Raw genomic sequence first — 27805 nt, 5'->3', positions numbered from 1 at the left:
ACAAAACCTGTAGCGATAAGGCGGAGCTTAAGTGTCCTCGTCAATTATTTTTTTTTTGTTTGCCGATACGTGGCAGCACAGGTACTAAATGAACATTTCTGTGCCGTTTTCTTAAACAAACAATGTTTCCGTTAGGATGGGGAATCCGGTAATAATGCAGTTCACTAGTTGCATCCTCTTTATTGTTAACTGCGGGATGTCTACCACGTAGTCTAATACGTCGGCTTCTTTTTCATCTGCGTCTGCGGAGGGAGGTGCAGCATTTCAAAAAAGGATCAAGAAACAGAATGAAATTGTTGGCGATAACTTCGACATTGATTGTTCTTTGACGGTTACTTCCAGGGCCTTGTAAATTTCAAGACGTCAAAGTAGCTTCTTACAACTGCACGCGAGAGCTGCTGAACATGCGAACAACGATCCGAAGTGTCATCGTGCTTCGTTCTTTCTTTTTCTGCTGTCGATATTGCCTTGCACTGAATGGGAGGCAGCTTGCGTGAAGGCAGGCGCTGTTGGTTTCGTTCGAGTGTTGTTCGTTTTGGCCGTTGTGATGGCCATTTCAGGATGGCAACGGTAGGCTTCTGGTATTTTAAAAAATTTCGAGACCATGTTGATGGTTCTTTCCGGTCCCATTCACAGCGGTTGAAGATAGAGCATTCTGCACTACTAAAGACGTCTGCCAGAAAGTTATGTCCTGGCATCTCCCGACCTGTGAGCTTTCGAGAATCGTCCAAAACGGGCTCGATTAAGCGTAAAAAGCTGGAGCACCATACATTATATGCGTTTTACCTCTGAACCGATCTGCTCAAATCCATCGGGATGCCTCAGTTATTGTTGTCACTGGATGCTTGGCACGAATTTGAAGGAACGTGACATACTCGGCAGCTGGTGCATGGCTGACAGAGGGGAAAAAAAAACACTGGAAGAGGAACACGTTCACGGGAGGAGAAAAAAAAAACATAGCTTGAGCGGGAAATTTTTGAAGCCTTTGAAATTAATAATCTGGGCCTCGGATGACTAAGGGGTAACTCGGTTACATTTTCAGCAAGGGAATTTCAGTTCATGGTGACCACATTCATGATAGGGGCGGTGCTGTACGTTATTGATAGTTTCGGTGTTTATTTCAATGCGTGGTGATACCTCGGCGCATGCGAGCCCACCTCTGTTCGCGAGCTTTTCCAAGCAGAAAAAGCAGTTATGTTCCAGCTTTGTCCATGTGCATTTCTTCTGTCGTGACCGTTCTCCTTTCCTCCTGTTATTATTATTTTTTGCCAAGGTTGGCGTGAGTCCGTGCGTTCCATCTAAGCCGCAGAAACTGCATTTCAGTAGAGGGCGAAATGCAACTGAGAGTACGCTGCAGGTTGACGAGTCGCGAGAGGTAGAAATTAATTCGGAACTCACCACAGCGGTGTACTTCAAAGCGGAAAGTGTTGTTTTTAGAGACACAATTAGCAATACCTAGCAACCAAAATTTTTTAAAGGAACATTAGAGGGAAATAGTGCCCCAGGGCTTTGTAAAGTTCGTTCGTTCATGCGGCAAACCGTTCGCACACGGCTTTGTTTTTGATGAGAGATGCGAAGAGCTTCTTCTGGATTGTTTGTTATGCTGCTTCTACGCTGTTCGAGATGACAGCAGGCGCCTAGGTGTCTCTTATTGAAGATTCTTCATCAGCTTTAAATTCAGCGCAGCCGATCGAGAGTGGCAGTAATCCGGTTCTTCGACCACCGCAGATCAAGATCGTTTGTATCGCCTCCGCCAAGTTGTTCAGTTCTTTGTGGGTGCAGGTCAACCCAATAAACAGTTTTCTTTAGAAGCCTTTCACTGCCTTCACGGCCAGTGGGGAGTATATATTCCAACGACATGTATATGGCTGTCTGAAGTGGTGGTGCTCGGCTTGCTGTGTGTGTCGTGCGGCTGCTTGATGACGTCACCTTATTTTTTCGTACCATCATTGGGTTTTTTTGTACCATCTGCGAGTACCCAGACACGCACACAGACGTCACCGGCTTTTCGCGTAATAAGACTGCTAATGCTTTCGCATTAAAATATAATGAAGAACATTGTCCGTGTCGGTGGAGTGATACACAAAGAGGACCCCAGGCCGTTGAAGGGACCCATTAACACTATCACGTCATACCCTTAACGAGCTGCTTAAGAGGGGAGCGATGCGGAAGTGGCACGTCACGTGACCTGGTGACATATTGACACTTTGGACCAATCAGCAATTTTTATGACAGACCCCCATGCCAGCTTCACCTGTCAGTGAATCTTATGGCAGACAACAACGCCGTGCTGAGGCTTGCAATGTTATCGCACTAATAAGTAACTCGTCTGATGAGCAAGTACTAAGTAGCTCGGCTGCACAAGATATCTCTCAAGCAGCTTAAAACAGGGCCTAGCAAAAATAATGGGTGTTCGATAAATATGCCAGTAATTTCCGCTTGATCACTTGCGCATAAACGGAAGAAATCTTTAAATTTCTGTTGGGCAACGAGAGAGACCTGGAACATTGAAGAGGCGTCAGTACTATTGTCTTAGATTCTTTAGTCGGATAACGTCGTGTGAATGTACAGATGAGTACACTAAAACGGTTTCTCAATGTCTCTTGTAGTGTTCTCGCAGGCCTCACTGAAAGACGGCCCTATGTTGAAAGCCCGAAAGGCTTACTGCTGAAGTGGTCAAGTGTTCTTACAGATATACGAACAACAAAGGTAATGCCTGAAGACATGGTGTATTATCATAAGTGTACGATGCAGTCATCAGTCTCTGTTCACTGACCTAAAAAGGCTTAGCATTTCACATTCGGCAGCGAAAATTGACGGGACGCGGGTGGGAGAAAAAAGACATTTCGGCGCTATCAGCTTGGCGCAGTCAGCGCTACTCAATACAACATAGGAATACTTTCATGCGACTGCAGCCTAAAATGCCCAAACGTATGAGGGGATTTGCCGGCTCCTTCTGCTGGGATCAACCAGGCAACTGGGTCGCAAGTGAACGCTGCACTAACTTTGCGCCTGAGCAGTCGCATCCCGTGAACTTTTGCTGCTGACCGTAGCTTTATTAAAAGTTGTATGTGGTGGAAAGTTAAGTCCCTTTCAAATGTTTTCACTACAGGATGTCATGGGAGGGCCGTTGGGGGTCGGCCTGCTCTTCCTTGTCGTAGCTGTCGTCTTGTTGCGAGCTGAAGGAGTTCAGGGCCAGGACACAGGGTTCGAAGACGGTGGGGTTAAAGGCGGTGGTGTTAAGGATGGAGGTGTTAAAGGCGGCGGAACCAAAGGCGGCGGCACCAAGGGACAATGCCATGATCACGGGGGCCACGAGGATAAAAAAGGAGATACCTCGGGAGGAGGTAAGTTCCCTGCTCTTTTGACGGAACGTAAAAAATCCGGTATGATGGAAAACTCGAGACCACGCTGCTCGCTGCTCACTTTTGGTTGAAAGGACACTTGGGACAAATTTAAGTCGACCTGTATGAATAGATTCATGACAAAGACGCTGCTTTCACTGAAAACGGAGCAGTAATAAGCTAGATAAGGGCAAAGAAAGAGACTAATTACAGGCTTCGCCACCACCACCCAACTTCGCAAGTAAACTGCTGTGCCTCGACCCTTATTTACCGCGAATACCGAAGGCTAGGCTGCAATGGTATTCACTTGAAAATGGTGATCACGGAGTCCATATCGGTGTAGGCGCCACGAGTTTGAATCGAGTAGGGAAAAAATGTTTGAATGCAGTTTTATTTGCACTAAATGCGTCTTTTTGCTCCCAGAAAAAAATATTAAAGGGGCCCTGAAACACCTTCTGAGGAAGGTACATAAACTTTTTCATTCGCTAGATTCTGTCACCTGAGCCAACTAATCTATTTCTACGCGCAGCACAGAACCCACTTTCGCGCGCGAAAGTTCGCGAGTCCTTTCTGGGCGATTTTTTCATTCTCGCGCTCTCCCCCGTCACCCGCTCGTGCATAATTCTGTTCAGAGATCGCTATTGGTTAGATTATTTCAGGCATCAGCAGCTACTATGACCACGGCCAGTCAGCAGCGATGCTTAAGGGAGTCAGGAAGCTCCACCTCCCGGGCAATTTCTGCTCGCGTAGACGATGAGGCCGGTGAAGGAGCGCCGACCTTTGAGCGTGCAAAAAGTGTCGAGAGGAGATGAAAAGCCACGAAGACACGAAGAAGCCGACATTCAAATTCTGGCCATAGATAACGCAGCTTCTACAACAAACATTAAAAAAATTATTCCTGGAGGACACTCGTGAAGCGGCGTCCTTAACATCCTATAGGATTACGGCGCCTTTATTGTGAGCCCCTTTCAGAGCCCATTTAACATATATGTAAAGAGCCGTAGAATAGTCTTTTGTCAACAGCAGAAATTCGATGGAGTTATTCTCAGCGTTCTTTTAAGAGGATTCCAGGACGAGAGGGCAAGGAAAAAGTAAGCAAAACAAACAAGACTTAACTCGTTGAGAAGACAGCATGGCCAGCTTCTGTTTTCAAAGGGCGTTACGCTTCCTCCGCAGTACCATATGGAATAAAAGAGACGCGATTCGTGACGTAATCTCACTTTGTTTATTTACATGAAAAAGAAAAAAACACTGGTGCATAAGCAGCTGTATATAAGGAGTGTTTAAGTGAAGCCAGATCAGAAGAAATAAAAAATGAGGTAGCACATGAGATAAACGAAACGAGAAATCGGAGGCAATCTTGAAACGGTTCATTATTACATTTTTTATTCGAATTCGAGCAAGTTTCGACCATTGAAAGCCCTATTAGACCCTGCTATGCAGGGGTGAATTCAGAGGGCTTTCAGGGGTCGAAACTTGAAGGGGTGGCAGAAAGTTAGGCGGGCGGATGAGATTAGGAAGTTTGCGTTTGAGGGGGAAAGGAGGCCGCAGCTGGCACAGGACCGTAATTATTGGAGATATTAGACAGCCTTTTGTCCTGCTGTGGGCGTATTCAGGCCGATGACGAAGATGAATACTATACTGAAAGGGCACCTACTGAACGTCCTGGAAAGCTAAACGAGAGGATAGGAATAAAATGAAAATAAAACGCGTTCAAACCAGGTGTGCCCCAGGCCTGGTTACTTCCGATAAGTAACTGAATATCCCAAGTGACTTGCGTGCCCGAGTGAAGGGACCTACCCTAGTATAGAGCTCTGACTCAAAGGTCTGTAAATATAATCGAGTGTGGATCAGCGTCTTTGTATATGGGAATTTCTCTCTCCAGTCGGAACTCATGGTGAGGGGAAGGCTAAAGCTGTACTGATGTAGCAGAGGCAGTGTGCAAGACCATCAGCCAATCAGGCGTTAAAAGCAATTCATCATTTTTTTCTTTTGTTGGCGCATTTAGGTGACAGCACACTGCCCACAGTACATCTTTCTTCATTATGAAGACCACTTGGGCAATGCTGTTCTTGCAGAGCTGGCGAATGTCGGATACTTTCGGTAACATATATCATGTACGACGTGCACAGCGGCACCGTTTAACTCCGCTCATATCTGCATCACAGCGAGCGGCGTTTCTCCCACAAAGACACTGTTTTTCTTCGCCTACGCTTGCAGTTGCCGGTGCGGGCGAGCCCCTGCAGATGGCGCGCCATTTAAACGACGAGCGCAAGTCCGAGGAGGAAGACAAGAAGCGCACCGAAAAAAAGAAGCGTGAGCGGGCTCCGCTGGCGTGTTTCGTGCGCGCCCAGGCCTTCGAGCGGTCGGGCGTGCAGAGGTTCACCGTCAGGACCCTGCCTGCCGACAGATGCACGCACATCATCTACTCCTACCTGGAGACGGACAACAACACCGGGGAGTTGATGTTCCGCAAGAGGGGCCAGAGAGGAGACATGAGTGAGTTCTCGCCCCTTCCAGTCTTTAGCCGCGCCTGCTGTAGAAGGCTGCCTGCCTGTCAGTGACGTGTAACGCAGCCTCCTTCAGAATATGCGCTAGCAAAGGGGAAGTTGATTTTAGAGCCCTGCTCTTAGGCATCTGTTCCTGGCTTCCTTGTCGTGGTTGTACTTGTTGGCGTAGTCGGCGTAACACGCCACCTGACAGGTTACTGGTCACCCTGTCACCTAATAGGTGGCAGGCAGTATGAGAGCGAAACGCCACCTGCCACAGTGAGAAAGCAGGAAAAGACAACGGAAGGTGGCTGCCACGTGAGAAGTTAATTTCGCATTACCGACTAGTAATAGTCTGTCAATTTTTTCGTCTTTCCCTGCATTTGCCCGTCTCGCGTAAGATAGTTATACCTTTTTATGAGTAATGGCAAAGCGACGTTCAGTCTACGAGAGCCTTCCGTACTGGATGAAGTTGGTCGTCAGGAAGATGTATCCACGGCCACTAACTGCAGCCACTAAGAGTACTGATGTCCGTTAAAAAGCACACGAATTAAGCTTTGATCAAGCTGGGTTGGGGGTAGGGAGCGTCCTGCACCAAGAACCGACTGAGATCTGTGGGCTTCCTTGCTCTTAGGTCGACTATTTGCTCCCGATCGCAAGCTGCACGCGCAGGCATAGTCGCTTTCAGAACTCCTCTGCTCTTTTTGCCCGTAGGCGATGCAGAACCCTTGCGTCAGCCCTGTAGAATACATATAGAGAGACACGGGAGCAATACAGCACCATATTATGGCTACATTATTGCTTTGGTGACTTGTTAAATGGCTTCTGGAGTTATTATAAGTACTGTGAGCTTCCACCCTGTGTTGTCAAGACGCCGGTGTGCGGCGTTTACTCGAACATGATCCGCTCTCGCGCCACAGGCAGTTAGAACAAACAAGCGGATCTCTAGTAGAGGAAAAAACATCTCGCCGTTGGTTCCAACAAATTTAATGGTCAACTGCAGCACTTTATTTTTCAGTTCCGACATATTCAAGGATTCAAATTTATGCAGACTGCAGGTAAAGAATGAAAAGTTTTTTTTTTTTTTGCTAGCGTTGAAAATGGTGACTTAATCGTTGATTAAAGCCAATACTTCTCCCCATAGCGAAGGAATAGCACGGTGAAGCTTTGTGATCACGGCACGAACACGGGAATATTTCAAATTTCCTCTGCCTTCGGCCAAACACCTTCGGCGGCGTTCCTTCTTTTGCTCTTAAAGTGAAGTGCTTCTGCGTTGGAAATGTACTGGTGCCATAGATGACGTCATTAGCACCCCCCCCCCCCCCCCCCCTTATGCGGCGCTGCGCGCTGCGCACTGCGAGTAAGCCTGAAAGCCATCGTGGTTTTAATCGGCGATTACGTTACCATTTAAAAGGTTAGCTCCAAGTTTGACATATTTCACCCCTTTAGACTCGTCGAATTATAAAACCTATGCAGTTGCCCTTTAAGCGCGCGGATATGTCCGCATAAAGCACTAAATAAAAATGACCTCATATGCTATAACTAGTTGCTATATTCCTGTCAGAAAAAAATGCGCTGGTCTCGTGCAAACATAGTTCGGAGTTTGATGCCGTACGTGTCGTTATTCCCGTCAAGTGCTTTCTGCCAGAACTGTGGCCACATTTCGAAGAATTCTGTTTTGCACATTTTTTTGCGAAAGCTAAAGGAGTATAGCTTACGCCAAATTGAATGGTCAAGGAGTGTTGCTATGGAAATCAGCTGGATGACGCATAGCTTTTTTTTCTCACAGCACTGTGATCTCAGATGAAAAATAAACACTGATTGGGATACTTAACACTTCCTTTCTGGCAACACCAGACACCAGTGGAGCATAAGATTCGGCTGGAATTTCTTTGGAGGAGAAATTCTAGAGGCCCGTGTACTGTGCGATGTCAGTGCAAGTTAAAGAACCCCAGGTGGTCGAAATTTCCGGAGCCCTTCACTACGGCGTCTCTCATAGCCTTAGTCGCTTTGGAACGTTAAACCCCATAAACCAAACCAAACCAAACCTTTATTAATAGCTCTCAACTGGTAGAAGGGTGCAAAACACTTCGAATTTATATTGTGTCCTTTTGTACTGGCACGAAGCTTTCAATGCATGCTTTTGAAAGTAAAGCGCAAAAGAGTCGATTTTAAGACATCGGGCCTAGGGGAAAGAGTTTATGAACTGCAAATCATTCTGCAGGCTTCATTTTGTAAGCGCTCTGTATACATGTCGTATGAGTTTTTCGTTGTGTCCTGTGTTCTTTTTTTTTTTTTTATTCGTGAAGTCTGCCTTGAGGCATAAGTTGAGAAAAGGGGGAGGGGAATGTAGGTTACAGAAAGTTAAAAGAAGGAGTGTAGACCAGTTTCGGCGAGGTACTCGCATAGGCTGCTGGTGAAGTGATTGTCCATAGTCCACTTCACATAGTCCCCGTCGCGGTTCCACCACAGGCCGACCTCCCTGAGGAGCCGTTTTCTAATAGGGGCCGTCGCTGGGCAAGTCCACAACAGGTGCCGCACATCACAAATGTCCGGTGCAGCGCCGCAGTGAGGGCACCTGTCGGTTGCTGGCAGATATTTATCACCCCACCGATAACGGACAGATGGGGTCAGGGCCGCCCCTGCCCGAATCCGGCGCACTGATACCTCCTCCTGCCGAGTTAGACTACGGGGGAGAGGGTGCGAACACGGAGGAATTAGAGCGCGTGTTCGCTGGCGCAGAGCTTGTGAATCGGAGACATGGGACAGGAGCGGATCTGGGGGAAGAGGGGAAGGTGGCGGGTCGTCTGATGTATCAATGTGAGTCATAGCATCTGCTTGAATGTTATGTGGATCGTGAGCATGACCTCAAATCCAGTGTATGCGTACAGGACATGGGTATTTTGCGCAGAGTAGGTGAATTGATTGTGTAATCTGGAATGTGCGTCGAACAGCCTTGAGCTGTTTAAGGGCGGCGAGGGAGTCTGTATAAATATGAACTGCATTGAATGTGGGAACGAGCGGAAGGGAAGCAATGGCATTGTAAATGGCTTGAAGTTCCAATGCCAGTGGGGTACATGTATCTGCGGTGTACGTCGCACGAGAGTTGAGATGCGGATGAGAGGGACTATATACAGCAGTAACTCCCCGCTCTGCAGTATGTGATGCATCGGTGTACAATATGCACCCTTCAGGCAGATGCGCGGCTGATACCGACGGGGAAACAGTGGGGCGATTGTCTGTGAGCTGACAATACGACCACGGAGGGAGCGTCTTTAAACGATGAAGTTGTAGAGACTGTTTGCGAGCTCTGTTTGCCACCCGCTGGTCGATGAGTTCACTGAGAGTATTAATTTGGGCGAACTCCTGAAGCACGGGTATGGGTGTCAAACGAGGCAAAAATGTTATTGCGCGCATAGCCTCACGATTGATAGCTTCAAGGGAGTCCCACTGTCTGCGGGTGAGACGTTGAAATTGTGCCTGATATATTATCCGTGGCTGAAGGATAGAGCGCACAAGCTGGCGGGCCGTATGAGCACGTGCGCCACCAGATCGCATAGCTATGCGACGAATCAGACCTATAGTAGCGTGAGCTGATTTACGTGTGGCTGTCAGCCAAGGGGTGCCAGTCCCAGAGGTATGAAGGAGGAGGCCAAGAATACGAACAGTTTCTACCTGACGAATCGGAGAACTATCTACTGTAAAGTTTAACGGGACTGCTTTCCGTAAGCCGGCTTTGTTTCCAATGCGAATGAAACATGACTTAGTAGGCGAGAGGGTTAGACCCAGAGGTGGGAGGCGAGATGTCAAGACATCTAGCGCATGTTGGAGGGCCGACTGATGGATAGACGCATCTGGGTGACAGCACCACAAGGTTATGTCATCGGCGTACGCAAGCACACGGATAGAAGGGATGGTTTCTAGGGCTCTAACAAGAGGAATAAAAGCCACATTGAATAATGTGGGGGCGAGAACGGAGCCCTGGGGCACTCCTCTATTGGAAGTGAAGTTACCAAAGGGCTTTCCATGGACCCGTACACTGAAGGTTCGATTTGTTAAAAAGGCGTGAATGGATAGGAGAAACCGGTGAGGGAGACCAAGAGTTTGAAGGGAGGCAAGAATGGCAGAGTGAAGGATGTTATCATATGCCTTTGTTATGTCTGTCGCGATCACCGTTCGAACGAGGTGACTCTGCGGAGAGTGGTGAAGCACGTCAGTAGCCAAAGTAGCAAGACCATCCTCCGTTCCAATCTGGGGACGGAAACCTATTTGGGAATCTGGGTAACAATCGTGTGATTCTAGCCACCACGACAAGCGTGCAGCGAGAATGCTTTCGTAAAGCTTGCAGATGGTAGGCGTGAGAGAAATTGGACGAAGGGCCGAAAGAGATACTGGAGGCTGACCTGACTTGGGTATTGGGACCACAATAGAATGCTTCCACTCTCCAGGGATGACACCAGAACGCCACACTTGGTTGAAAGTATCCAGTAGGGTTTGCAAAGCAGACCCATCCAAGTTACGGAATAAAGAGTTTGGTATGCCGTCGTACCCGGGAGAAGTGGTAGTCTTGAGGCGTTCAATGGAGGCTAGCAATTCTGCCATAGTTAGATCAGAAGTAACCTCATCGGAAGGCTCTGTAACCGATAAGACTGGAGGAGATGTAGGGGTGCAGTCATGGTGTGGAAAAAACTGACAGGCCGCTTGTTGTGCAAATGAATCTTCGTCCACATTCAGCGCGAGGCGAATGCTTTCAGTGTAATCTGCAACCTGAGAAGGGCGCTCCATGGCGTGAAACACTCTCCAAAGATGTCGATTGCCCTGCGTAGAGGACAGGCTGGCACACCATGCAGCCCAGCGTTTCCTGCTTAGCTGCTTTGCATAACGCCGCGCTCGGGCGGTAGCGCGGTGAAGAGAGGGAAGAGCCAAGGGGTCTTCAGGGTTGCGAGAAGCATAATGATCGGCCTGGCGACGAAGAGCCCACAGATTCAGGAGGTGTATGTCCGGGTTTGGGTCGCCTTCATTTACAGTACTGGTAATAGTATGAGTTGCAAGAACATCAGAGAGGGTAGACACTGCTGAAGACGGGTTGAATGTTGATAAACGATTGTCAGCGCGTACAGAGTCCCATGATGTTATGCGTACGCTGCGGCGTACTTTCCGTAGACGCGAAGGAGTGAGGGAGATAAAAATAGGGCAATGATCACTACCCCAAGAATCTGATTCAACATCCCAACGAGGGTTACCGGGCCCTAACCACCAAGTCAAGTCAGGTGAATACGGGCCACCTCTTGGGCGGGTAGAAGTATTCGGGTGGTTTAAAAGTTGAAAGGAATTATCTGAAAAGCTGCCTTGGATGTGCGCACCCCTTGAGGAATCTGCTGGGTAACCACACGATGTGTGTGCGCCGTTGAAGTTTCCACCAACTAGAATAGGGATACCCGGGTTGGTACAACGAAGGAAACGTACCCATCCAAGATTGGGAGATGCGGAGCTAGGACGGCCATAAAAAGAAACTAGAATAAGAGGGGTGCGTGCTGGTTTAACAAGAAGGGCGACGACCTCTTGACGTGTGTTGCACCACCGTGAAAGGTCTAGCGGAGTATGGGGAATGGAGCTGTGAATATAAATTGCAGATTTACCTGGGGTGAGGGAGGAGGCGATGCAACGGCGATCAGGGATTGAGGGTGAATTGTATGCGCTGAATCCCGAAAGGCGTGGTAGTGAATTATGCTCTTGCAACAGGAACGCCCATGCCTTCAACTTTCCGTCACGAAGGCGGATATTCACCTCAGTGGCCTTATTAGCAAAGCCTCCACAGTTCCACTGCACCACCATAGATGATGCACTATCCATGGCGAGGCCGAAGAGCTTCTATGATGAGGGAGGTCAACTGCTTCATGAGCGCCAATATTTTATCCACTGTCGGGGTACTCACGGTTGACGGGTGGTCGGCACATGACTGTGGTCCAGTGGTTATTGGGGGTGATTCCTGTGAAGATTGCTCCCGAGTGATTAATGTTCTTCTAGAGGAGTGACAACGACGCTGTTCCCGGCGCTGGGTGAGTTCGTCTAGTCGACGGCGAGCCTCCACGATAGCATTTTCTAAAGCTGTGTCTTCATCTGTGGAATCCACTTGTGAGGGATGCACTGGTCGTGTTGGTGTATCATTTGATCCACGAAGGCGAGCCGCTTGTGCGTATGAACGCTGCCGAGAAGACGGGTGCTGAGAAGACGGGTGCTGCCCAGCGGGGTCAGTTGAAGGAAGCTCAGGGAAGTCGTCATCATCACATGCGAGGGCAGCAAAACGATTACTTGTAGGAATATCCTGTTTAACAGATGGCTTGTGCAGCTTCTTCGCTCGTTTCTTCTTTGGACAAGCGGGAGAGCGTATATCGTGGTCCGGCGATTTGCATAAGGCGCGAAGAACTGATGGTTCATTCATGTCGACCACAGCAGCAGGATTAGGGCAGGTGGTTTGCATATGGCCTTCTTTGTGGCAATGATAGCAAAAAATACGACGTGGTCGGAAGGGCTGCGGTTTGATAATCGCACCGTAGTAAGTAAGATACTCCGGCAGAGTCAAAGGGCCTTGCAGAACGAGCAGGTATGAGCCCCGGCGTCCCATAGGCCGTGCTTGCAGTACTACGTGAGACTTGCAGCGTATGTTAGCCCGCACCTCCTCCGGAGGACTTGTGCTGTCAACATGATAAACCATGCAGCGGAGGGTGTCAGGACTAGATGCAAAATATATTTGCACCGGGACATGCTTGCTATTGTCCAGGGGGATCTGAGTAACTGCGCACATTTTCTGGGCGTCCACCAAGGATGGCAAGTTTACCGTGATGGTGTTAGATTGGCGATGAACGACGAATCCACAGTAGTTAGAAGAGCCAAGAGCGTGGTCAATTGTGGCTTGAACATACCGGGCAGGAATTGCAGTTATATCAAAGCGCAGTGTGGGCTTGATGGTGACGCGGAAAGAGTGAACAGCAGGTGGAAGCGAGGCTCGACTCACGGGAGGCATCAGTGGAGGCTGCAGGGGCTCAGACGCTGGTGTCGACCCTTGATGGGAGTGCTGAACAGGTGTGACGGGCACTGTTTCTTGAGGGAGTGCCACAGGCATGGAGGCGGTGGAGCAGTCCATGGCACAGACCAGTGTCGTGGCATCGGGAGACTGAACAGGTTGGAGACCCGTAGGTGCTGAAGGTAGCGTAGACGTGGAGACCGCGTCAGGTGGTAACACAGCGGGCGCCCGCGTAGCTGTCGTCGACAACGCAGAATCCATGCAGGCGCGTAGCGCGGCCTCGCTCGGCAGCGCCGAGCTAAGCCTAGCTTGCGCCTTCTGGTTCCGGCTGAGTTTTTTCACTTGAGAGTCTGCCCACCTGGCCGGGAATCTCTCCGCAGGGGCGTCTTCGGCATTCGTTCTCACGGAGGGCACTGTCCCACGCACGCAAGACTCGAGAAAGCAGGCAAAACAACTCGAAAACAAAGAGCTAGAAGCGGACACGTATGCACCCACCAGACACTTTGGACACTTTGGAAGTGTCCTGTGTTCTTCGCGCAGGTACGTACTTTACTAGGCTTCTAAAATTTATAGATGAAGTTAAGTGAAATTAACGGACGAAAAAAAAATAGCTGTGGTTTAGCTCTGGTTAAGCCGGGCAAGTTGCGTAGGCAAGCAGCAACTGTTTTGCCTGAGGCGAACGCGCGTATTTATTCCCCGTTTCCCTCCCGCTTCCTCTCTCCTGTCTCCACATTCCGACACATGCGTCGAGAGCGCGCGACTAGGCGCGCGGCTGCGGCGGCGGCGCAGTGAAGGTCCTGCTGCCTGTTGGAGCATGGCTGAAACGGTTGCTATGGCAACGGCGCTCCATCTTTTGACCTCGGCCACTGCCGGAGCTACGCGACGGCTCGAAACCCGGCGCAGTATTGCTTACGCAATAAAAAATACGTGTGCAGGGGGTAACAGGGGCAAAAGAGTTGACGAATCGAGGGCTCGTACGGCATCTGATTTACTACATGAAGGTGCACATCATTATGCACACTACTCGAGCGTTGAACAGGAACTACGTGGGAAGACACCAGCGCTCGCAATTTGTAGCCGAACTATCCGCAATGTGCATGGTAAAATAAAATAATAGGCTGTGTAAAATAAAAAAAAATCATTTGAGTTATCGAAACTGACATCAAATGCGATTCTTGTGCGGTTAACCGGCTAGCCGCAGTGGGTCGGCGGTGCTGGCATTCAGTTGCAGAACACGAGTTCGCGCGATCGGATCCCGACCGCGTTTAGATAACGCCAAAATGTGAAGGCGCCCGTTTATTTCGATGCCATGTCACGGGAAAGAAAAGCAGGTGGTCTAAGTTCATCCTGAGTCCTCCACTATCTTTCTCTCTCCTTTCTGTTACTCCCTCCTCCACCCACTTCCTCACTGCGAGGTTGAGGCGTTCGCATATAGAGTACAGTGCGCCTTCCCAGTGCAGAAATTACTCGCCTTTTTTGTTCCCTCAAAAGCATTAGAGTTTTGTTTGGTTACCTAAAGTAGCAAGCGCCCGACGGAGATAGCAGCGCCGCGATGCGGCCCGACAGCCGCTCCTTGCACCGGAGTCGTAGGCCGCGTATTTTTGACCGCGAGTGTACATCCCCATCCTTGTGACCGCATGCACATCGTGGGGTGCCTGCACGCCCAATTCTATGTAGAAAGAGATTCGTGTCAGCTGTTCTCAGCAGTGAACGGGGAATGAGGGTTTCTAGACTTCTGTTGAGTGATAGTGGCGTTGTATATAGTGAGAGGAGACCAATTTTATAAAGGTTAGAAGTTGGATAATTTGTCTGGAAGAACATGTTTCGCTCGTAGCGACTGGAATGTATCTTAAGACAGCGGATTTCACATCCGGATAATGACAGGCTAGATGTTTTGCACTGGCATGAGCTTGCTAGGCCGCTGCACCTGCCCAAGTTTCTCTCTCTCTCTCTCACACACACACACACACACACACACACACACACACACACACACACACACACACACACACACACACACACACACACACACACACACACACACACACACACACATACACACACACACACGCACACACACGCACACACACACACACACACACACGCACACGCACACGCACACGCGCGCGCACACACACACACACACGCACACGCACACGCGCGCGCACACACACACACACACACACATACACACACATACACACGCACGCACGCCGCACACACACGCACACACGCGCACGCACGCACGCACAATGACTGCCTGAGACTTGAAATTTACAACAAACCGCTGGAATCTATCGATCACCATTATCGCCTGATAATTTGCTCTGTCCGTCTCGATAGAAAAGTAGTGAAGTTGTCACACAAGTCATTACGTTTTTGTAATTGCAGACATACTGGAAGACATAGGGAAACTCAAGGAGGATTCGAGGGCGAAGAACCTGAAGGTCCTCTTCAGCTACGGCGGCGGCGCACACATACAGAGCCTCCTGAACCGGATACGCGACGACAAAAAAGCTAAGCAGCTCGTTGAACGCATAAAGTTCTGGCTGAACAAGCTAAAACTGGACGGAATCAACTTCCACCTGGAGGGACCTGGCCCACAAGTTTGCAAGGATGACGAAATCAACACGATAATAAAATTCGTCAAGGTGAGCCAGCATGCGAGCGCGCTTTGTGGTCGGCAGCAGAACCCGTGGCAGCAGCTTAGCTGCTCTTAGTTTATCTACGTCTGGACTTGTGACTAAAATCGTGCTGCTGTGATTTTTGCAGTCCCAAGAAACGTACAAGGCCTCCGATTGGCTAAGAGCAGTAGCCTCAGCAACACGAATTATGTACTCATAGAAAGGCTGACTGGTCTTAGAAGTAAGAAGTCGGCCTGCTGCATGATTCGATATCATGTAAAATGCAGGCAGTAATTGGGATGGACCGGGCGCCGGCACACTAGACAGAAACAATGCTATGAGAAGGTACTGTGCATCAGTTTGCATAATTACATGTTTGACGTACGGTCGGCTTAGCCTGTCGCGAGTAAGTACACCTGGCGTCAAAAATTTTCATAGAAAGTAAGAGGCGAGAGATGAATTTTTTAATGCCCTCACTTCGACCCAGCTACGCTCGATGCCCTAGGCACTCGTCAGGGCGGGACACACAAGGTCAATTGACAAGTGGTCCGGCGAGTGTTGTATGCTGGCGGGTGTTGCTGTAGGTGCTCCACAGCCACGTAGATAGAGAAGGATGCTCGGGGTGGCCCGACTTTACGGCTTCTCAGCGCCGAGCACACTTGCGCTTTGAAAATTTTGAAATTTGTATGGCTATCACTAAAGGCCGGACACAAATAAGCTACAGGCTAGCTGTGCTGTCTTTGCCAAAAAGTAAGCAGGTAACTTGGTTTGCTTTTCAGCCTAAATATGGGTAGGGTAAAGAGAACCCTTATCCTCACCTTTCGAGACCTTTTGGTCTGTAGGTATGCAGTAAGGGCTCTACTGTCCGGTTGCAAAGCAAACCCCATTGCGTGGTTACTTTGGCCCAGGACGCTACGTAGTAAAGGTTAAATAAATTGTAATTTGGTTAAGAAGCTTTGTAATTAATACGAGTCCCAGAGTTTTTTGACATCGGCCACTAGTATTGGTATTAGAAAATCCGCCTTAATAAATAAAAAAAGCCAGTATTTAAAAATTACTTGTACCGAGTGGCTTCCCTGCAATGACCACAGTGTTATGTATTCCAAAGAAGAGGCGCCTTAAGGAAACCAGACGTTATTTTCGGGCCTCTCTTTCTAAGCTTCGCCCTGAACGAGGTTGCCATGCCTTTCTGGTTGACGCTCCGCTTTATCACCTAAGCTGGCTTTTCAGTACCAAATGAATTGCCACTGAAACTTTTTTAATCCACTGAAACGATAGGAGTCAATGTTCAGAAATAGTAATGAATGTCTGGCCTTTTTCTGGTGCAGCAGCAGGTTGGCTCACAGCTCATTTGCTGCTGTATCCACTGACGCCACTACTGACTAGGAGTCAGTCTCCACCACGACCAACGTAGAGAGGAAAAGTGTGCATCTCTGTACAGATGCTTTCTGTCACGCTACTCGTTCAACTTACCGCAGTGTTCTTGGTTGAAAGGGAGACGGCATATTCCGCAAGCTTTTCTTTATACCGTCCAAATTTTATTTGGCCTAAGGCTGACGCTGCAAGCACACCCTGGTTTGAACGCCGGTCTTTGGGATTCCATCCGGCTGCTTCCAATGGAGAGCAAGGAAAACATTAGGTGTCCTTTTTGCAACTATGTTATCTAAATTATAGTAGTTTGCATAAGAAGCTTGTAATGGGGCTAATTAAGAATACCAATCTGTTCGGACTAGTGAATGCGTAGACAGGTGTAGAGAGCAAACATTATTTACTTCGACGTCACAGTTCGCAAAAAAGAGGCTACTCAGGAGCAGGTTTCAAATTCGGTCGATTTTGGCTGTATTTAGGCTATAGCCCAGTGCTCTGATACCCCGTCACTTATATACTGTTTCACTGCTTTGTCAGGAACCTGAACTAAACAGTGAAATCTCCACATCATGGACATGCTTCAAGATCTGCTGGGACGTATTCTTTTGTCATGCAGACACTCCGGTCGGCTGTCGGCAGCGATGTCATGATTACTGCTCAGCTTCCTGCCTGCCGCCGGGAAGACAAGTGCAACCTGTTTATGAGCGAAAAAATGTCCAGGTACAGAGTTTTTCTGTTCGCTATGCACGTACTTCGAGTTGGTGTCAGGTGGCGCACTACTGTTGCTTTCTTGAACTTGCGTGAGGGCAAGTGCCTGCCTCGTTCTTTCGTGTCCCGTCTTCATATCGCTGTTAAATTATTCTCCGTCAGCATGAACCAACCAACCCGTATTGGACCTCTTTTGGTGTTCAATAAAATTTTCCTTCCCAGGTTTAGTACTCGCAATAAGCGTTCTAACTGGAAAGAAAGTTCCATAGATGTGTGAAGAGAGAATGTAAAGACCCCGCCAAAAGTATACAGCCCAATGGGTTTGCTTCTAATCTGTTTAGCGAGGCTCCCTAGCATATCTTGCAGTCCAAAGCTTGGGAGGATTGAGGACGCGAAGTGATTCCTCTTTCGAAAGATTACGGTCGCTGAGGATGCACCGCGAGGCATGCAGCAGGCCTCACAAGCAAACCCCTTGGGTCGTATACTGTTGACAAAAGGTGTACCTGACCACGTCTGCAATGTTTCAGGACTTTTTGGGAAGTTGTGTGCTCCTGCGAAAGTGCTGACTGCAAATTTTCATTCTGGTGTTCTATCGTTCATTTCGATACACGTTACAAAGGTTACAGAACAAAAGGCAGAAGGTCTTGAACGTGTCTGGTGCATTTAAAAAAAGCGAAAGGGCACACTTGCAAATTTTCAGCATGCTATGACAGCATGATGCACCATTGGCACCATTGTGCTGCCCATTTAGAGATACGGTATGGCATCACTAATGCAATACAGTGATGCCCACATCGTGAACATAATTTGTGTCACCAACTCATTTCCCCCTCCCAAAGAACGCTTGCAGATAGCCCAAAAACATACAATGCAGTAGCAACGCCACTCCAATAGTTTGTTCCAAACAGCGACGGAGGGCAATGAAATAAACCAGATAGCGACAATGTCCGAATCACGTCGCGAACCTTTAAGCGCTTTATCGCGCAGCTTGTGTCGCAGTTTTGGCCTCTCCACCTGCGATACTGTGAAGCATGTGTGTTAGATCAAGCCGATCGCGTAAGTGCAGTAAGTATACTTAGGTACTTTTCTGCTCATTGCAGGAGCTTGGACTACTTGTTTCTCATAACGTTCGACTACAGGCTGGACAATCTGTCCAAAGCGAAGATTACCAGCGGGGCTTACCACTACTCGGACGAAGATGGCCCCACCAAAATTGAGACGGTAAGCCGTCGGCGATACAGTTTTTACAGTTTGCTGTTCATACACGTGGCCTCATACTGCAAAAGCGCAGAAGAGGCAGTCCTTGCTGAGACCCAGCAGTCTTATTGTTAAGCATGCTTGTAGCAACTAATAAGTACACGATCATTTGCTATTACCAGAATGATACTTTGTCTGTAAAAGCTGCTCTGGGACCCGTCAGCTTCCACTAAATAAAAACTGAAAATTGGCTATGAGGACCGGAAGCGCACAATAACAACGGTCTCACTCTCGGTAGACACCTGAGTGACGCTGTGAAACGGATAGAGGAGGTCCTGAATTCTGCCAGGAAATTTAGTGGTGTTGTGGAAAGGAAATGGCGCAGTAAAAGTCTCACATCTCGCTGGACACCTCAACCGCGCCGTGAGGGAAGGGAGGAAGAAGGTAGTGAACGAAATAAAATGTAGAATTACGTGAATAAGACAGGGCGGAAGACAGGAAAGAAAATCACACCACGGGCGCAGACTTCTCAATTATTTGACCAATGCTTTTGTTAACTTGAGTTCTCTTCTGTTTTGCTTTTTTTGGGAAGAATTCTGTTGGCTTTAAGTTATTTTATATAGATTATGTGGCCTTTTGATCGAATGCACTGCTAGGTAAGACGACGAAGCAGCCTTTGTACGGCTGGATGACAGTGAGACCATTTTCTTCTAGGTAGTTCATTTCGCATGCTTAGAGAGCGCCGTAGGCAGTCCACTCCGTCGCCGATGTCTCGCTCCCGCTCCTTTTCCGGAACTCGCTGGTTCTGGCCGTATTTTAAAACAGCTATAATGAACTAAACCCGTCCACAAATTACTGTTTAGCGTTCCGTAGACTCATGTCCTGAGGCGAGTGCATGGCCGCGACGACGACGAGGTCGGCCGGTTGTTAGTGCGCGAGCCTGGTTGTTCAAAAGGACGCCATGACTGACTAGCCTTCTGCCTGCCAACCGCAGGATTAAGCACTCTGTCTTCCCCACAATGCGCCCGCGTTACTTACGGAGAAACAGGTCATTTACAGCGCAACTCGGCACTACTTAAGGGTGTATTGAGACTAGCCACAAATAAAATTGATATTGTGCTTTCGCTGCAAACAGGAACACTTTGAAAATGCAATAGCTTATATGAGCAAGCTATGACATGCGCTGAATATTAGCTAAAATATTGGGAGAGTATGCCCCTACAAAGGCCTGGCATTTAAATTAGTGCTATGTAGAATCCGGGTGGATAGGCCAATGCCGATGAAACAGCGTACTGCATGAGGCTTCACGGCTGCTTAAGAATTGCATTTGCATCGCGAAGATTTGCTGTAGCCGCCGCATTTACGCGCACAAAGTGGCACTACGATTTGTGCCTTTCCTGCCGCGTTAACAGCGGCTTGCAGACTTTTGACCAAGGCTTTACATAGAGAGCAGGGACGACGGAATGCTTGACAGCCCAAATTAGAACAAGGGGAGTAAGGCAAACCTCATTCCGTTGGCCCACGTTTCGACGAATCAAGATGAAGACAAGACGTCTACTCGGAAAGGTAATCTCCGGAGTGAGGCATGCGTTTCGCCTTTTGTGCCAATCGATTGGTCGCTTATGACCGTTTTGCTGCCGTTTCTATGCTTACTTACGAGACAACGCACGTGAAAGTATTTAAATTACGTATCTGTTGTGTTCACAGGAGACCTGCGTGGGAAAGTGGATCAAGGCCGGGGTGCCCAAGTATAAAATAGTGCCGGGGATTGCAACTCACGGACGCAGCTTTACGTTGAATGACCCGGCCTATGACGGCGACAGTGCCGGGCTAAATCAAAAGCACCCGCTCGGCAACCCAGCGGAGATCACTAACACAGAGGGCTACATGAATTACGTCGAGGTAAGCGCGAGTCTCACTACGAGGATAAGTGTTACCAGGAAGACCACGCAGGCTGCCCTGTGCAAAACAGTTGGCACGTTGTGCAGGTGTGTCCCGGACATAATAATAGTGAGCATGCTTCGGTGATCACACTTCTCTCATGATTTACCTAACGAAAATTAGGAAGTACTTTACGCATATGTTAGCACATGCCACTGGTGCACTCGCGCATGAACACAAGAAACCATTATGCATTTTCTACGAAATTAATCTGAAAATTTGAAACGTCGAAGGCTGCTTTGTAATATTTTAGTCACACTTGTACTTATATGCCCATGTGGTTCTCCGTGCCCACGTTTTGAATGAAATGAAACTGATCGTATACGTACCCTCTGACCGAGAAGGCACTAACAGGCACCGAGGCGGGGGACTAATTGTGTTGCTGCGAATGTTAACTTCGAAACGACCAATGATTACGAGAGGGATTATTAGCCACAGTTAAGGAGTAATTCTTACTTGACCCATTGATCGAAAATCCGTATGTGTGTATGTGTGTGTTAACACTGGATGGTGCCCATAAAAGATGACGTCCTCATTGAACCTGGCAGGTGGCGGTTAAATTAATCATTGGTCGCGCGAGGCTGCTCGGGGCAACCTGGGACAACTGTGGCGACATCTCTGGCTCTCGTTCCGTAGTCATTGGTGCCGTTCGAGCATCGGCAAGTCCGAACGCGTTACACGCTCCGTACTCGTGGACAGGGTTCGTTCCTTACCGAATCTGGACGGGTGTTTTATTGGTGCGATGCCTGTGCTGTGCCTTGTGCTGTGCTGTATCTTAAGGTTTGGTGGTGATGGACTTCACGTGAAGCTGAAGATGCGTGGAAGAGAGTAGGAGGTGCGCAGTGAGGGAGGAATGAGTTTCAGGAAATACAAGGGTTTCAGCTGGCTTGGCCGGAAGGGTGATCTCTGCACAGGTGTTGGATGAAAAATATGATGCTCCAGCCGCTTTCCGGGGATGGCGAGATATGGTCTTCTTGCGGGAAGGACGTGAAATCCATGTCTGCCGGCGAGTCATCAGCCGGAGACGTGGTGGGTACAGAGGTAGGGACGGGAGGAGCACAGCTCGGAAAACTGGCAGAATTTGCGGACTACTCAATTTACACCGGCCGGCATGGGAGAAATCATAGATCGGGAAGCAGCGGCTGCAACAAGCCCAGCCGGCTGCGACATGGGTGTCGGGCTGCAGGTCTGTCTTGGCCTCAGCGAGATATTTGGTCACGTGGACAGGGCCAGGGGCAAGTTAAAATGAAGCACGGCATGAAGCCAGCTAACCAGGCTGGCACCACCCAGAGGATTCCCAAAAACAATAAGTTTATGGATGAAGGAAACATTTCCACGGTGTTAAGAAAACGTTCGAGACCAACACACGCTCACTTCAAGAATACACGCGAGACAAGACGATACTGAGAACACTGAGCGAAGAAAACTAGGCAGCCTTACACACCAAGTTCCAAACACAAATGACTCCCCCACCAGGCTCCCTTTTGATGCCCGCTGCGCTCACGCCATCTTAGCATCCTCTTTAGGGAAAAGTTCACGTGCCCTCCTTCCGCCATGCACTTTCCCCCTCCCCTCATAACATAAAGGGATTGGAGGATGCATCCCTTAGAAGGATAAGGGCTGGGGCGGCCTTTATCTCGTCGGTAACATGCCGATGGTGCTCTTAAGAGCACGCAGGACCAACCACCTGCGCGAGACTTTCCACACCGGCCGCAGAGGTGGATGTTCGCCACTTGCTGTGGACTTGTGCAGGGACAAGGGCTACAAGGACACGAAATTTAATGAAAGTGGGACTAACGGCGACAAGGGAGGAGGATTTCGCCAAGTGGCTGACCGACAACAATAAGAGCAGAAGCCTTTTCGGGTTCCTGAACACAAAAATACTTTAATGATTGCCTACATTATACAGCGAACCGAAATTTTTCCTTTATGGCAAGTGTGCGAAATAAAAATAAATCGACTTGAAGCACTATTAAATGGTTTCTTTCTGCATTGTGGGCAGTAATGACACACCGAAATAGAACTTTTCCAGAAAAACCACTTGGCTCGTGCCAAACATTATTATATATAGAGCCAAAATTCCTGAGAAAACTTTACAGTCAACCGTTAACACTACTGGGGCAAAGCTACCGGCAGTTAGTACATACATAGTGCCAAAATTCTTGTAAGAACTTAACTTATTTTCATTAATTATTGTGGGGACGCGCTTTACTCGTCCCCTGTTGTTCGCTTCCCCGCAATGCACCCTCCTTAGCTGTGTTAGTTACTTTAACTAACAAGAGAGTGTGCCGGCGTCGCAGGGCCACGAGCGCCACGTATGGCGTGATTGCTGCGCGCGCGCGCGGGGGAGGCGTCTTTTTCTGCTCGGACCTGAGAAGCGCGCTGACGTTCCCGCGCGACGCTCCGCTTTTCGTCGGCGGGCGCCTCGTGGTGAGAACATGCTCCCGCCAGCTCGTCCCCTCCGGCCTCGGAGTTTCCCCTTGCCCTTGCGTGGGCGAACATTCGCTCGTAACCGTGCTGGTGGGTCGGACGTACGTCCTCGATTCCTCAGCGTATTTTGTTGCTAGCTGGCGTTATTGTTGTCGTAGCAATAAATGCCTGTTTGTGTCAGCCAGAGTGTCGTTCCTGGGTGACACAAACACAACTGGGGCACTGCTCACGGGTAGTTAAGCCAAGGGTCACGATACAAATCAGGCGAGTGCCTGAGGGTGGCATGCCATGTGCTTTGTGGTACTGCTTTACTGTCGCCCTTGTAGTAGCTTGCTTTACGCAGAGCTGATTGAAGTTGTTAGTGCCTGCGCATGATCCCACGACTGATGGGTCTTGTTCTTCAATAGGCTTTTAGTGTTGCGTAATTGCTATATAAGAGTTTCAATAATGTTAACAAAAGGTTCTTTCAGTTTTCAAGTGTGAAGTTTTACATAGAAAGGTTTGAGGAAGTCTCATTAGAAACACTGTACTGCCATTTGAATAAAAAGAATAACGTTATTGTAATGTTTCGGTGCTACTTTGTGTTAACAATATGTGTCAAGGGTTAACTGACTTTAAAGGCACTTATTCTATACCACGCTGCTTTAAACGTCGGCCATATTCTGCTATCTTCCTCGCTTTATGTGTCGTTCAGAGATAAGCAGATGAAGGTTGTGCACTTATAACCGGCGATTTTCTCAGGATGCTTAGTATATATAGACTGTGAATGTCACAGTTTGCTGGACGGGGTATTTAGGCTTAGGTGCTGCTCTGTTTATTGTCAAAATGATGACCTGGTATAGAGGAAGCTATCTATGAAACAACAATATACTTCCCTGCTTCCCTATTTTTTTTGTGGCTTGATTTCAGACGTGTCGCCGTGCTGGATACATGGGCTGGAAGCGAGTTTGGACAACCTACGCAGCGACACCCTACATCACTAAAGGCGACCAGTGGGTCAGCTACGACGACAAAGAGAGCGTTGACGTGAAGGTGCGCAAGACTGTTTTTTTTTGCACTTTTGTTATTTTCAGGCAGAAGCTAAGTTTACCGCGGCCGAGAGCGCAACATTTGGTGGCTTATAAAGCGGTCTCTGCGGCTATAGACTTTGCACTTTGCCGCTTTGTATGATAAGATGTTAATCATAAAAAATTTAGAAGTAGACTAGGTACTGTGGGGACCTTGTTCTTCTCGTCCTCTGTAGTTGGCTTCCCCGCGATGCACCCTCCCTACACCTAGTTAGTTACCATAACTAACAAGGGAGGGCGCCGGCGTCGCAGCGCCACGAGCGCCACGGACAGCGTGATTGCTGCGCGCGCGCGCGGGGGAAGCGGCCCTCTTTGGCTCGGGATTTTGCCGCGTACGAACGTGTCGGCGCGAAATCCGCTCTAGGCGAGGCCTCGTGGTGAGAACATTCTCTAATCAGCGCGCCCCGTCCGGCTTCAGATTTCCCCCCTTGCCCTGGCGTGGGTGAACGTTCACTCGTAACCGGGCTGATGAGTCAGACGTCCTCGATTCCTAGCGTATTTTGTTGCTAGGTGGCGTTGTTTGCTGTAGCTTTAAATGCCTGTTCTTGTCAGCCAGTGTGTCGTTTCTTTGTTCCCTCAGAGCAAGGCCCGCCGTGGTCGGCGTGCGCTCGGTAGCGTAAGTGACCACGGGGTGGGGTCCAGCGGTTTGAACTGTGTCAGCCGAGGTTAAGCAGGGGAAACGTATCCCCCCCCCCCCCCCCCCGCCCTTCCCCTCCTTCAATTAAAACCCCTCAGCATGTATCTGCTCAGTGATAGCGTTCCCCAAGGCTGAAGCCGCTTGTCAGGCATTTTTTAAATAGTGCTTTATTAGAAACTACCAACAGCCGCTTTCCTGCGTGCTTTATAATGAGGTCGTTTCGCGGGCTTTTGTCAAGAATACCAGGAAGAGAACAAAAGGAGAATGTAGGTCAAGGAAGCGAACGCAGAATCACCAGCGCTGCCTTGCAATGCGCTCATTACAACTGCAGGAAGGTACCAAATCACTCACCCAGTTTCAAGCTGCAAATCACGCGGCATGTAAAACTCTTGTCTGGTCACAAAAAACCACAGAAGCGCCCGCCCTTTCATCGTTAACAGCCAATGTTATATTTGCAACTGGCTTGTCACGCGGGCTTCGCCACTTAACTTCTTGGTTACCAGATGAAAAAAGTGTGGTCCGTAGAAACGTGGCTGGTGTGGCATTTTCCGAATACAGATGTGATTCCTGACTGATACATGTTGCGGTGGCGCTGCGAGCAGTAGATGTGCTGCCGCATACTCCACTCATTCGTCGGAAAGAAAAGAGAACCGCCAAGGAGGCGCTAACACTACGTAGCCATGACAGAGATGCTGCGCCACTGTTGTGTCAAGTAACTGTGCGTTAACGTCTTGCAGAACATTTTTATCCTCTGCACGGGGCACTCGCATCATTCCACCGCGTGACCACGACGTTGCGTAGCAGGTGGTTGAGGAGGTTGGCCAGTATAGGGCATAACACTCTGACCAGTCTGACAGAAGCTTACCTTGAGACAACCGAATAGCCGTGTTTACGAGAACAAAATGCCTGTCCGGTCCTATAGTAGCAAATGTCCGGAGAAAGTGCAGAGCAAGAATACAGTCCCAGGTGGAGGCACGACATTACAGCTTGCAATAATAGAATATTAGGATGTGTTATGAGAAAAAACGGCATACAGAACGTCACACGATGCCTTGGAAAAACAACTGTCCTCTGTGGCTAAGTAGCCTTCGACAGTTTCTCCAGCCAATGAGAACGCTCATTCGCCTGGCTCTCACATAGCGTCCTTGATACCTGCGCTTTGATAAACTATGTCTGTAGCAGGAGCTAAGGCACGGGTGACGCTGCATTCCTCCGAGTACGGTGAATGACCGAAGAATGCGGAGCTCCTCTGTTTTATTTGTATCCCTTTGACGCATTATGTGCACAACTGCGTATAAAGAGAAATCGAGTTTTTTTTTTTTGAGATTGGGCTGAACCTAGCAGTGATTTATTTGCTTGAGCTGAATTTCGCATCCTTATTCTCGCAAATTCCGCTCCACTGCCAGAAAAAGTGGTCGCAGAGTACCAGTCTGGTTTGACTGGTCTGCTCGCAGGTGAAGTGGTTCAGGGGCCATCGGTGGGGTGGCGTCTTCGTATGGACTGTGGACGAGGACGACTACGCCGGAAACTGCAGGCAGAGTGAGCGGTACCCGATTGTAAAGGTGTGCCACAATATCTTGAAGGATTACTATCCCTTCAACAAACGGTGATCTGCGAACAAGGTACGACCCATTACGAGCAATTTACGAGGATATGCAGGGTGGCCAAAGCGTGGAGAGGGTTTGCTGGACCATGGCTCCTCATATTGCGCATGGCCGTTGTACGTAGAATGCCATATGTTTTTACAGAGGATAACGAACCTTATACGCTGTGCGAGTGCGTAATTTGACATTGAATGCTATAACCTAACACTCTACGGTTACATGGAGAAGAGGAAGACAAAATACGAAAGTGGTCAAAGCTGAGATTACGTTCTTTTTGCGCATGCAACTTGAGCCTTCGCGCCGGAAAGCACACCCACGAAAAAGAGGCGGTTGTCAGTTCCAACCTAATGACTATAAAGCGTAGAACCGGATATGCGAAATGCGAGAGATTTGAACACTGCTGGCATCGCACATCTAAAGCACAACCTGGCTTAGGGATTCTCTCACCCATCAATGAGTAGATAAACCTAGGGCCTTGAACGCGAAATTTGGGTGCTTAAATTTTCTTCAGTAGTTTTCCTGCTGCTCATTCTTGCTGTTGATTTTTTTTTGTCCTCTTGAGCAGTTTTTCTGGATAGAATACAGAAGCCAAAATGCTTGACGTGTACACAAGAAATTGAGTGAAAATTCTGGGTTCATTCTCGTTAGGAGCGCTCGAAATCGGTGCCAAGACGCGTCGTATCGTACTGCGAGTGCGCGATTTTTCAAAGTTATATCAATCGTCTTCGTTCTGACAGCTCTTCAGTTTGACCAACAGAGATGATGATGTCCTCAGGCTTAATGGAACATACCCACGGCGGGGGATTGGCCAACACAGCCTATTTCATCGAGTTCTCACTCTCTTTCTACCTCTTCCGATCAGGTTCCAAATAATTTTTTATGCGCAAGTTCGATTCGCAAGCTTCGGACACGAGAATCAATGCCAGGTGAGGAGAGATATAATTAAGGATAGTTGCCGGGCCACTTGGTACATGATCACACCGTAAAACAGCGCGCTTACACGGGACGAAGAAAGAAGACACGCACACACACAGCGCTGAACTTACAACTGCATGGTTTATTGCATTGCTCGCAATAAATACCGGAAAGGAAAACAAAAAACAACCAAAGGAAGGCGAGGAGATATCCTCCTGTCGCATTATGTCGTCAAAGGTTATTCAAGATATTTAATCTCTTTTCTTGTCAGTGCCATCGATGGAGTGCTAACGCACGGTGAGATATAATTAGGCGTAAAAACCATCAACATGGACGTGTTGAGCGCGCGACGTTTGGCAGAGGGAGAATGAGAAAGAAAATGCTGATGAGCGCTTAAAGGTGAGGGTTAAGCAGTAAGTGGAATTCGTGTGCTTAGCGTCTGGGGCTAGAGACTTAG

General features: G+C 48.7%; 1 pseudogene across 1 annotated transcript; it reads left to right on the top strand.

Annotated features, from left to right (window-relative positions):
- Positions 1–3118: 3118 nt before the first annotated feature.
- Positions 3119–27805, top strand: LOC149343044 (chitinase-3-like protein 2; annotated as a pseudogene). The gene is made up of 9 exons (XR_016283320.1): positions 3119–3347; positions 5565–5843; positions 15249–15508; positions 17466–17569; positions 18658–18778; positions 20462–20656; positions 24035–24157; positions 26284–26451; positions 27785–27805. The product of XR_016283320.1 is annotated as a chitinase-3-like protein 2 (transcript).

Source organism: Amblyomma mixtum, chromosome 5 (genome assembly GCF_055824585.1).
Source record: "Amblyomma mixtum isolate Tamu chromosome 5, ASM5582458v1, whole genome shotgun sequence".
Taxonomy (NCBI): domain Eukaryota; kingdom Metazoa; phylum Arthropoda; class Arachnida; order Ixodida; family Ixodidae; genus Amblyomma; species Amblyomma mixtum.
This window is presented reverse-complemented; position numbering and strand designations above follow the sequence as displayed.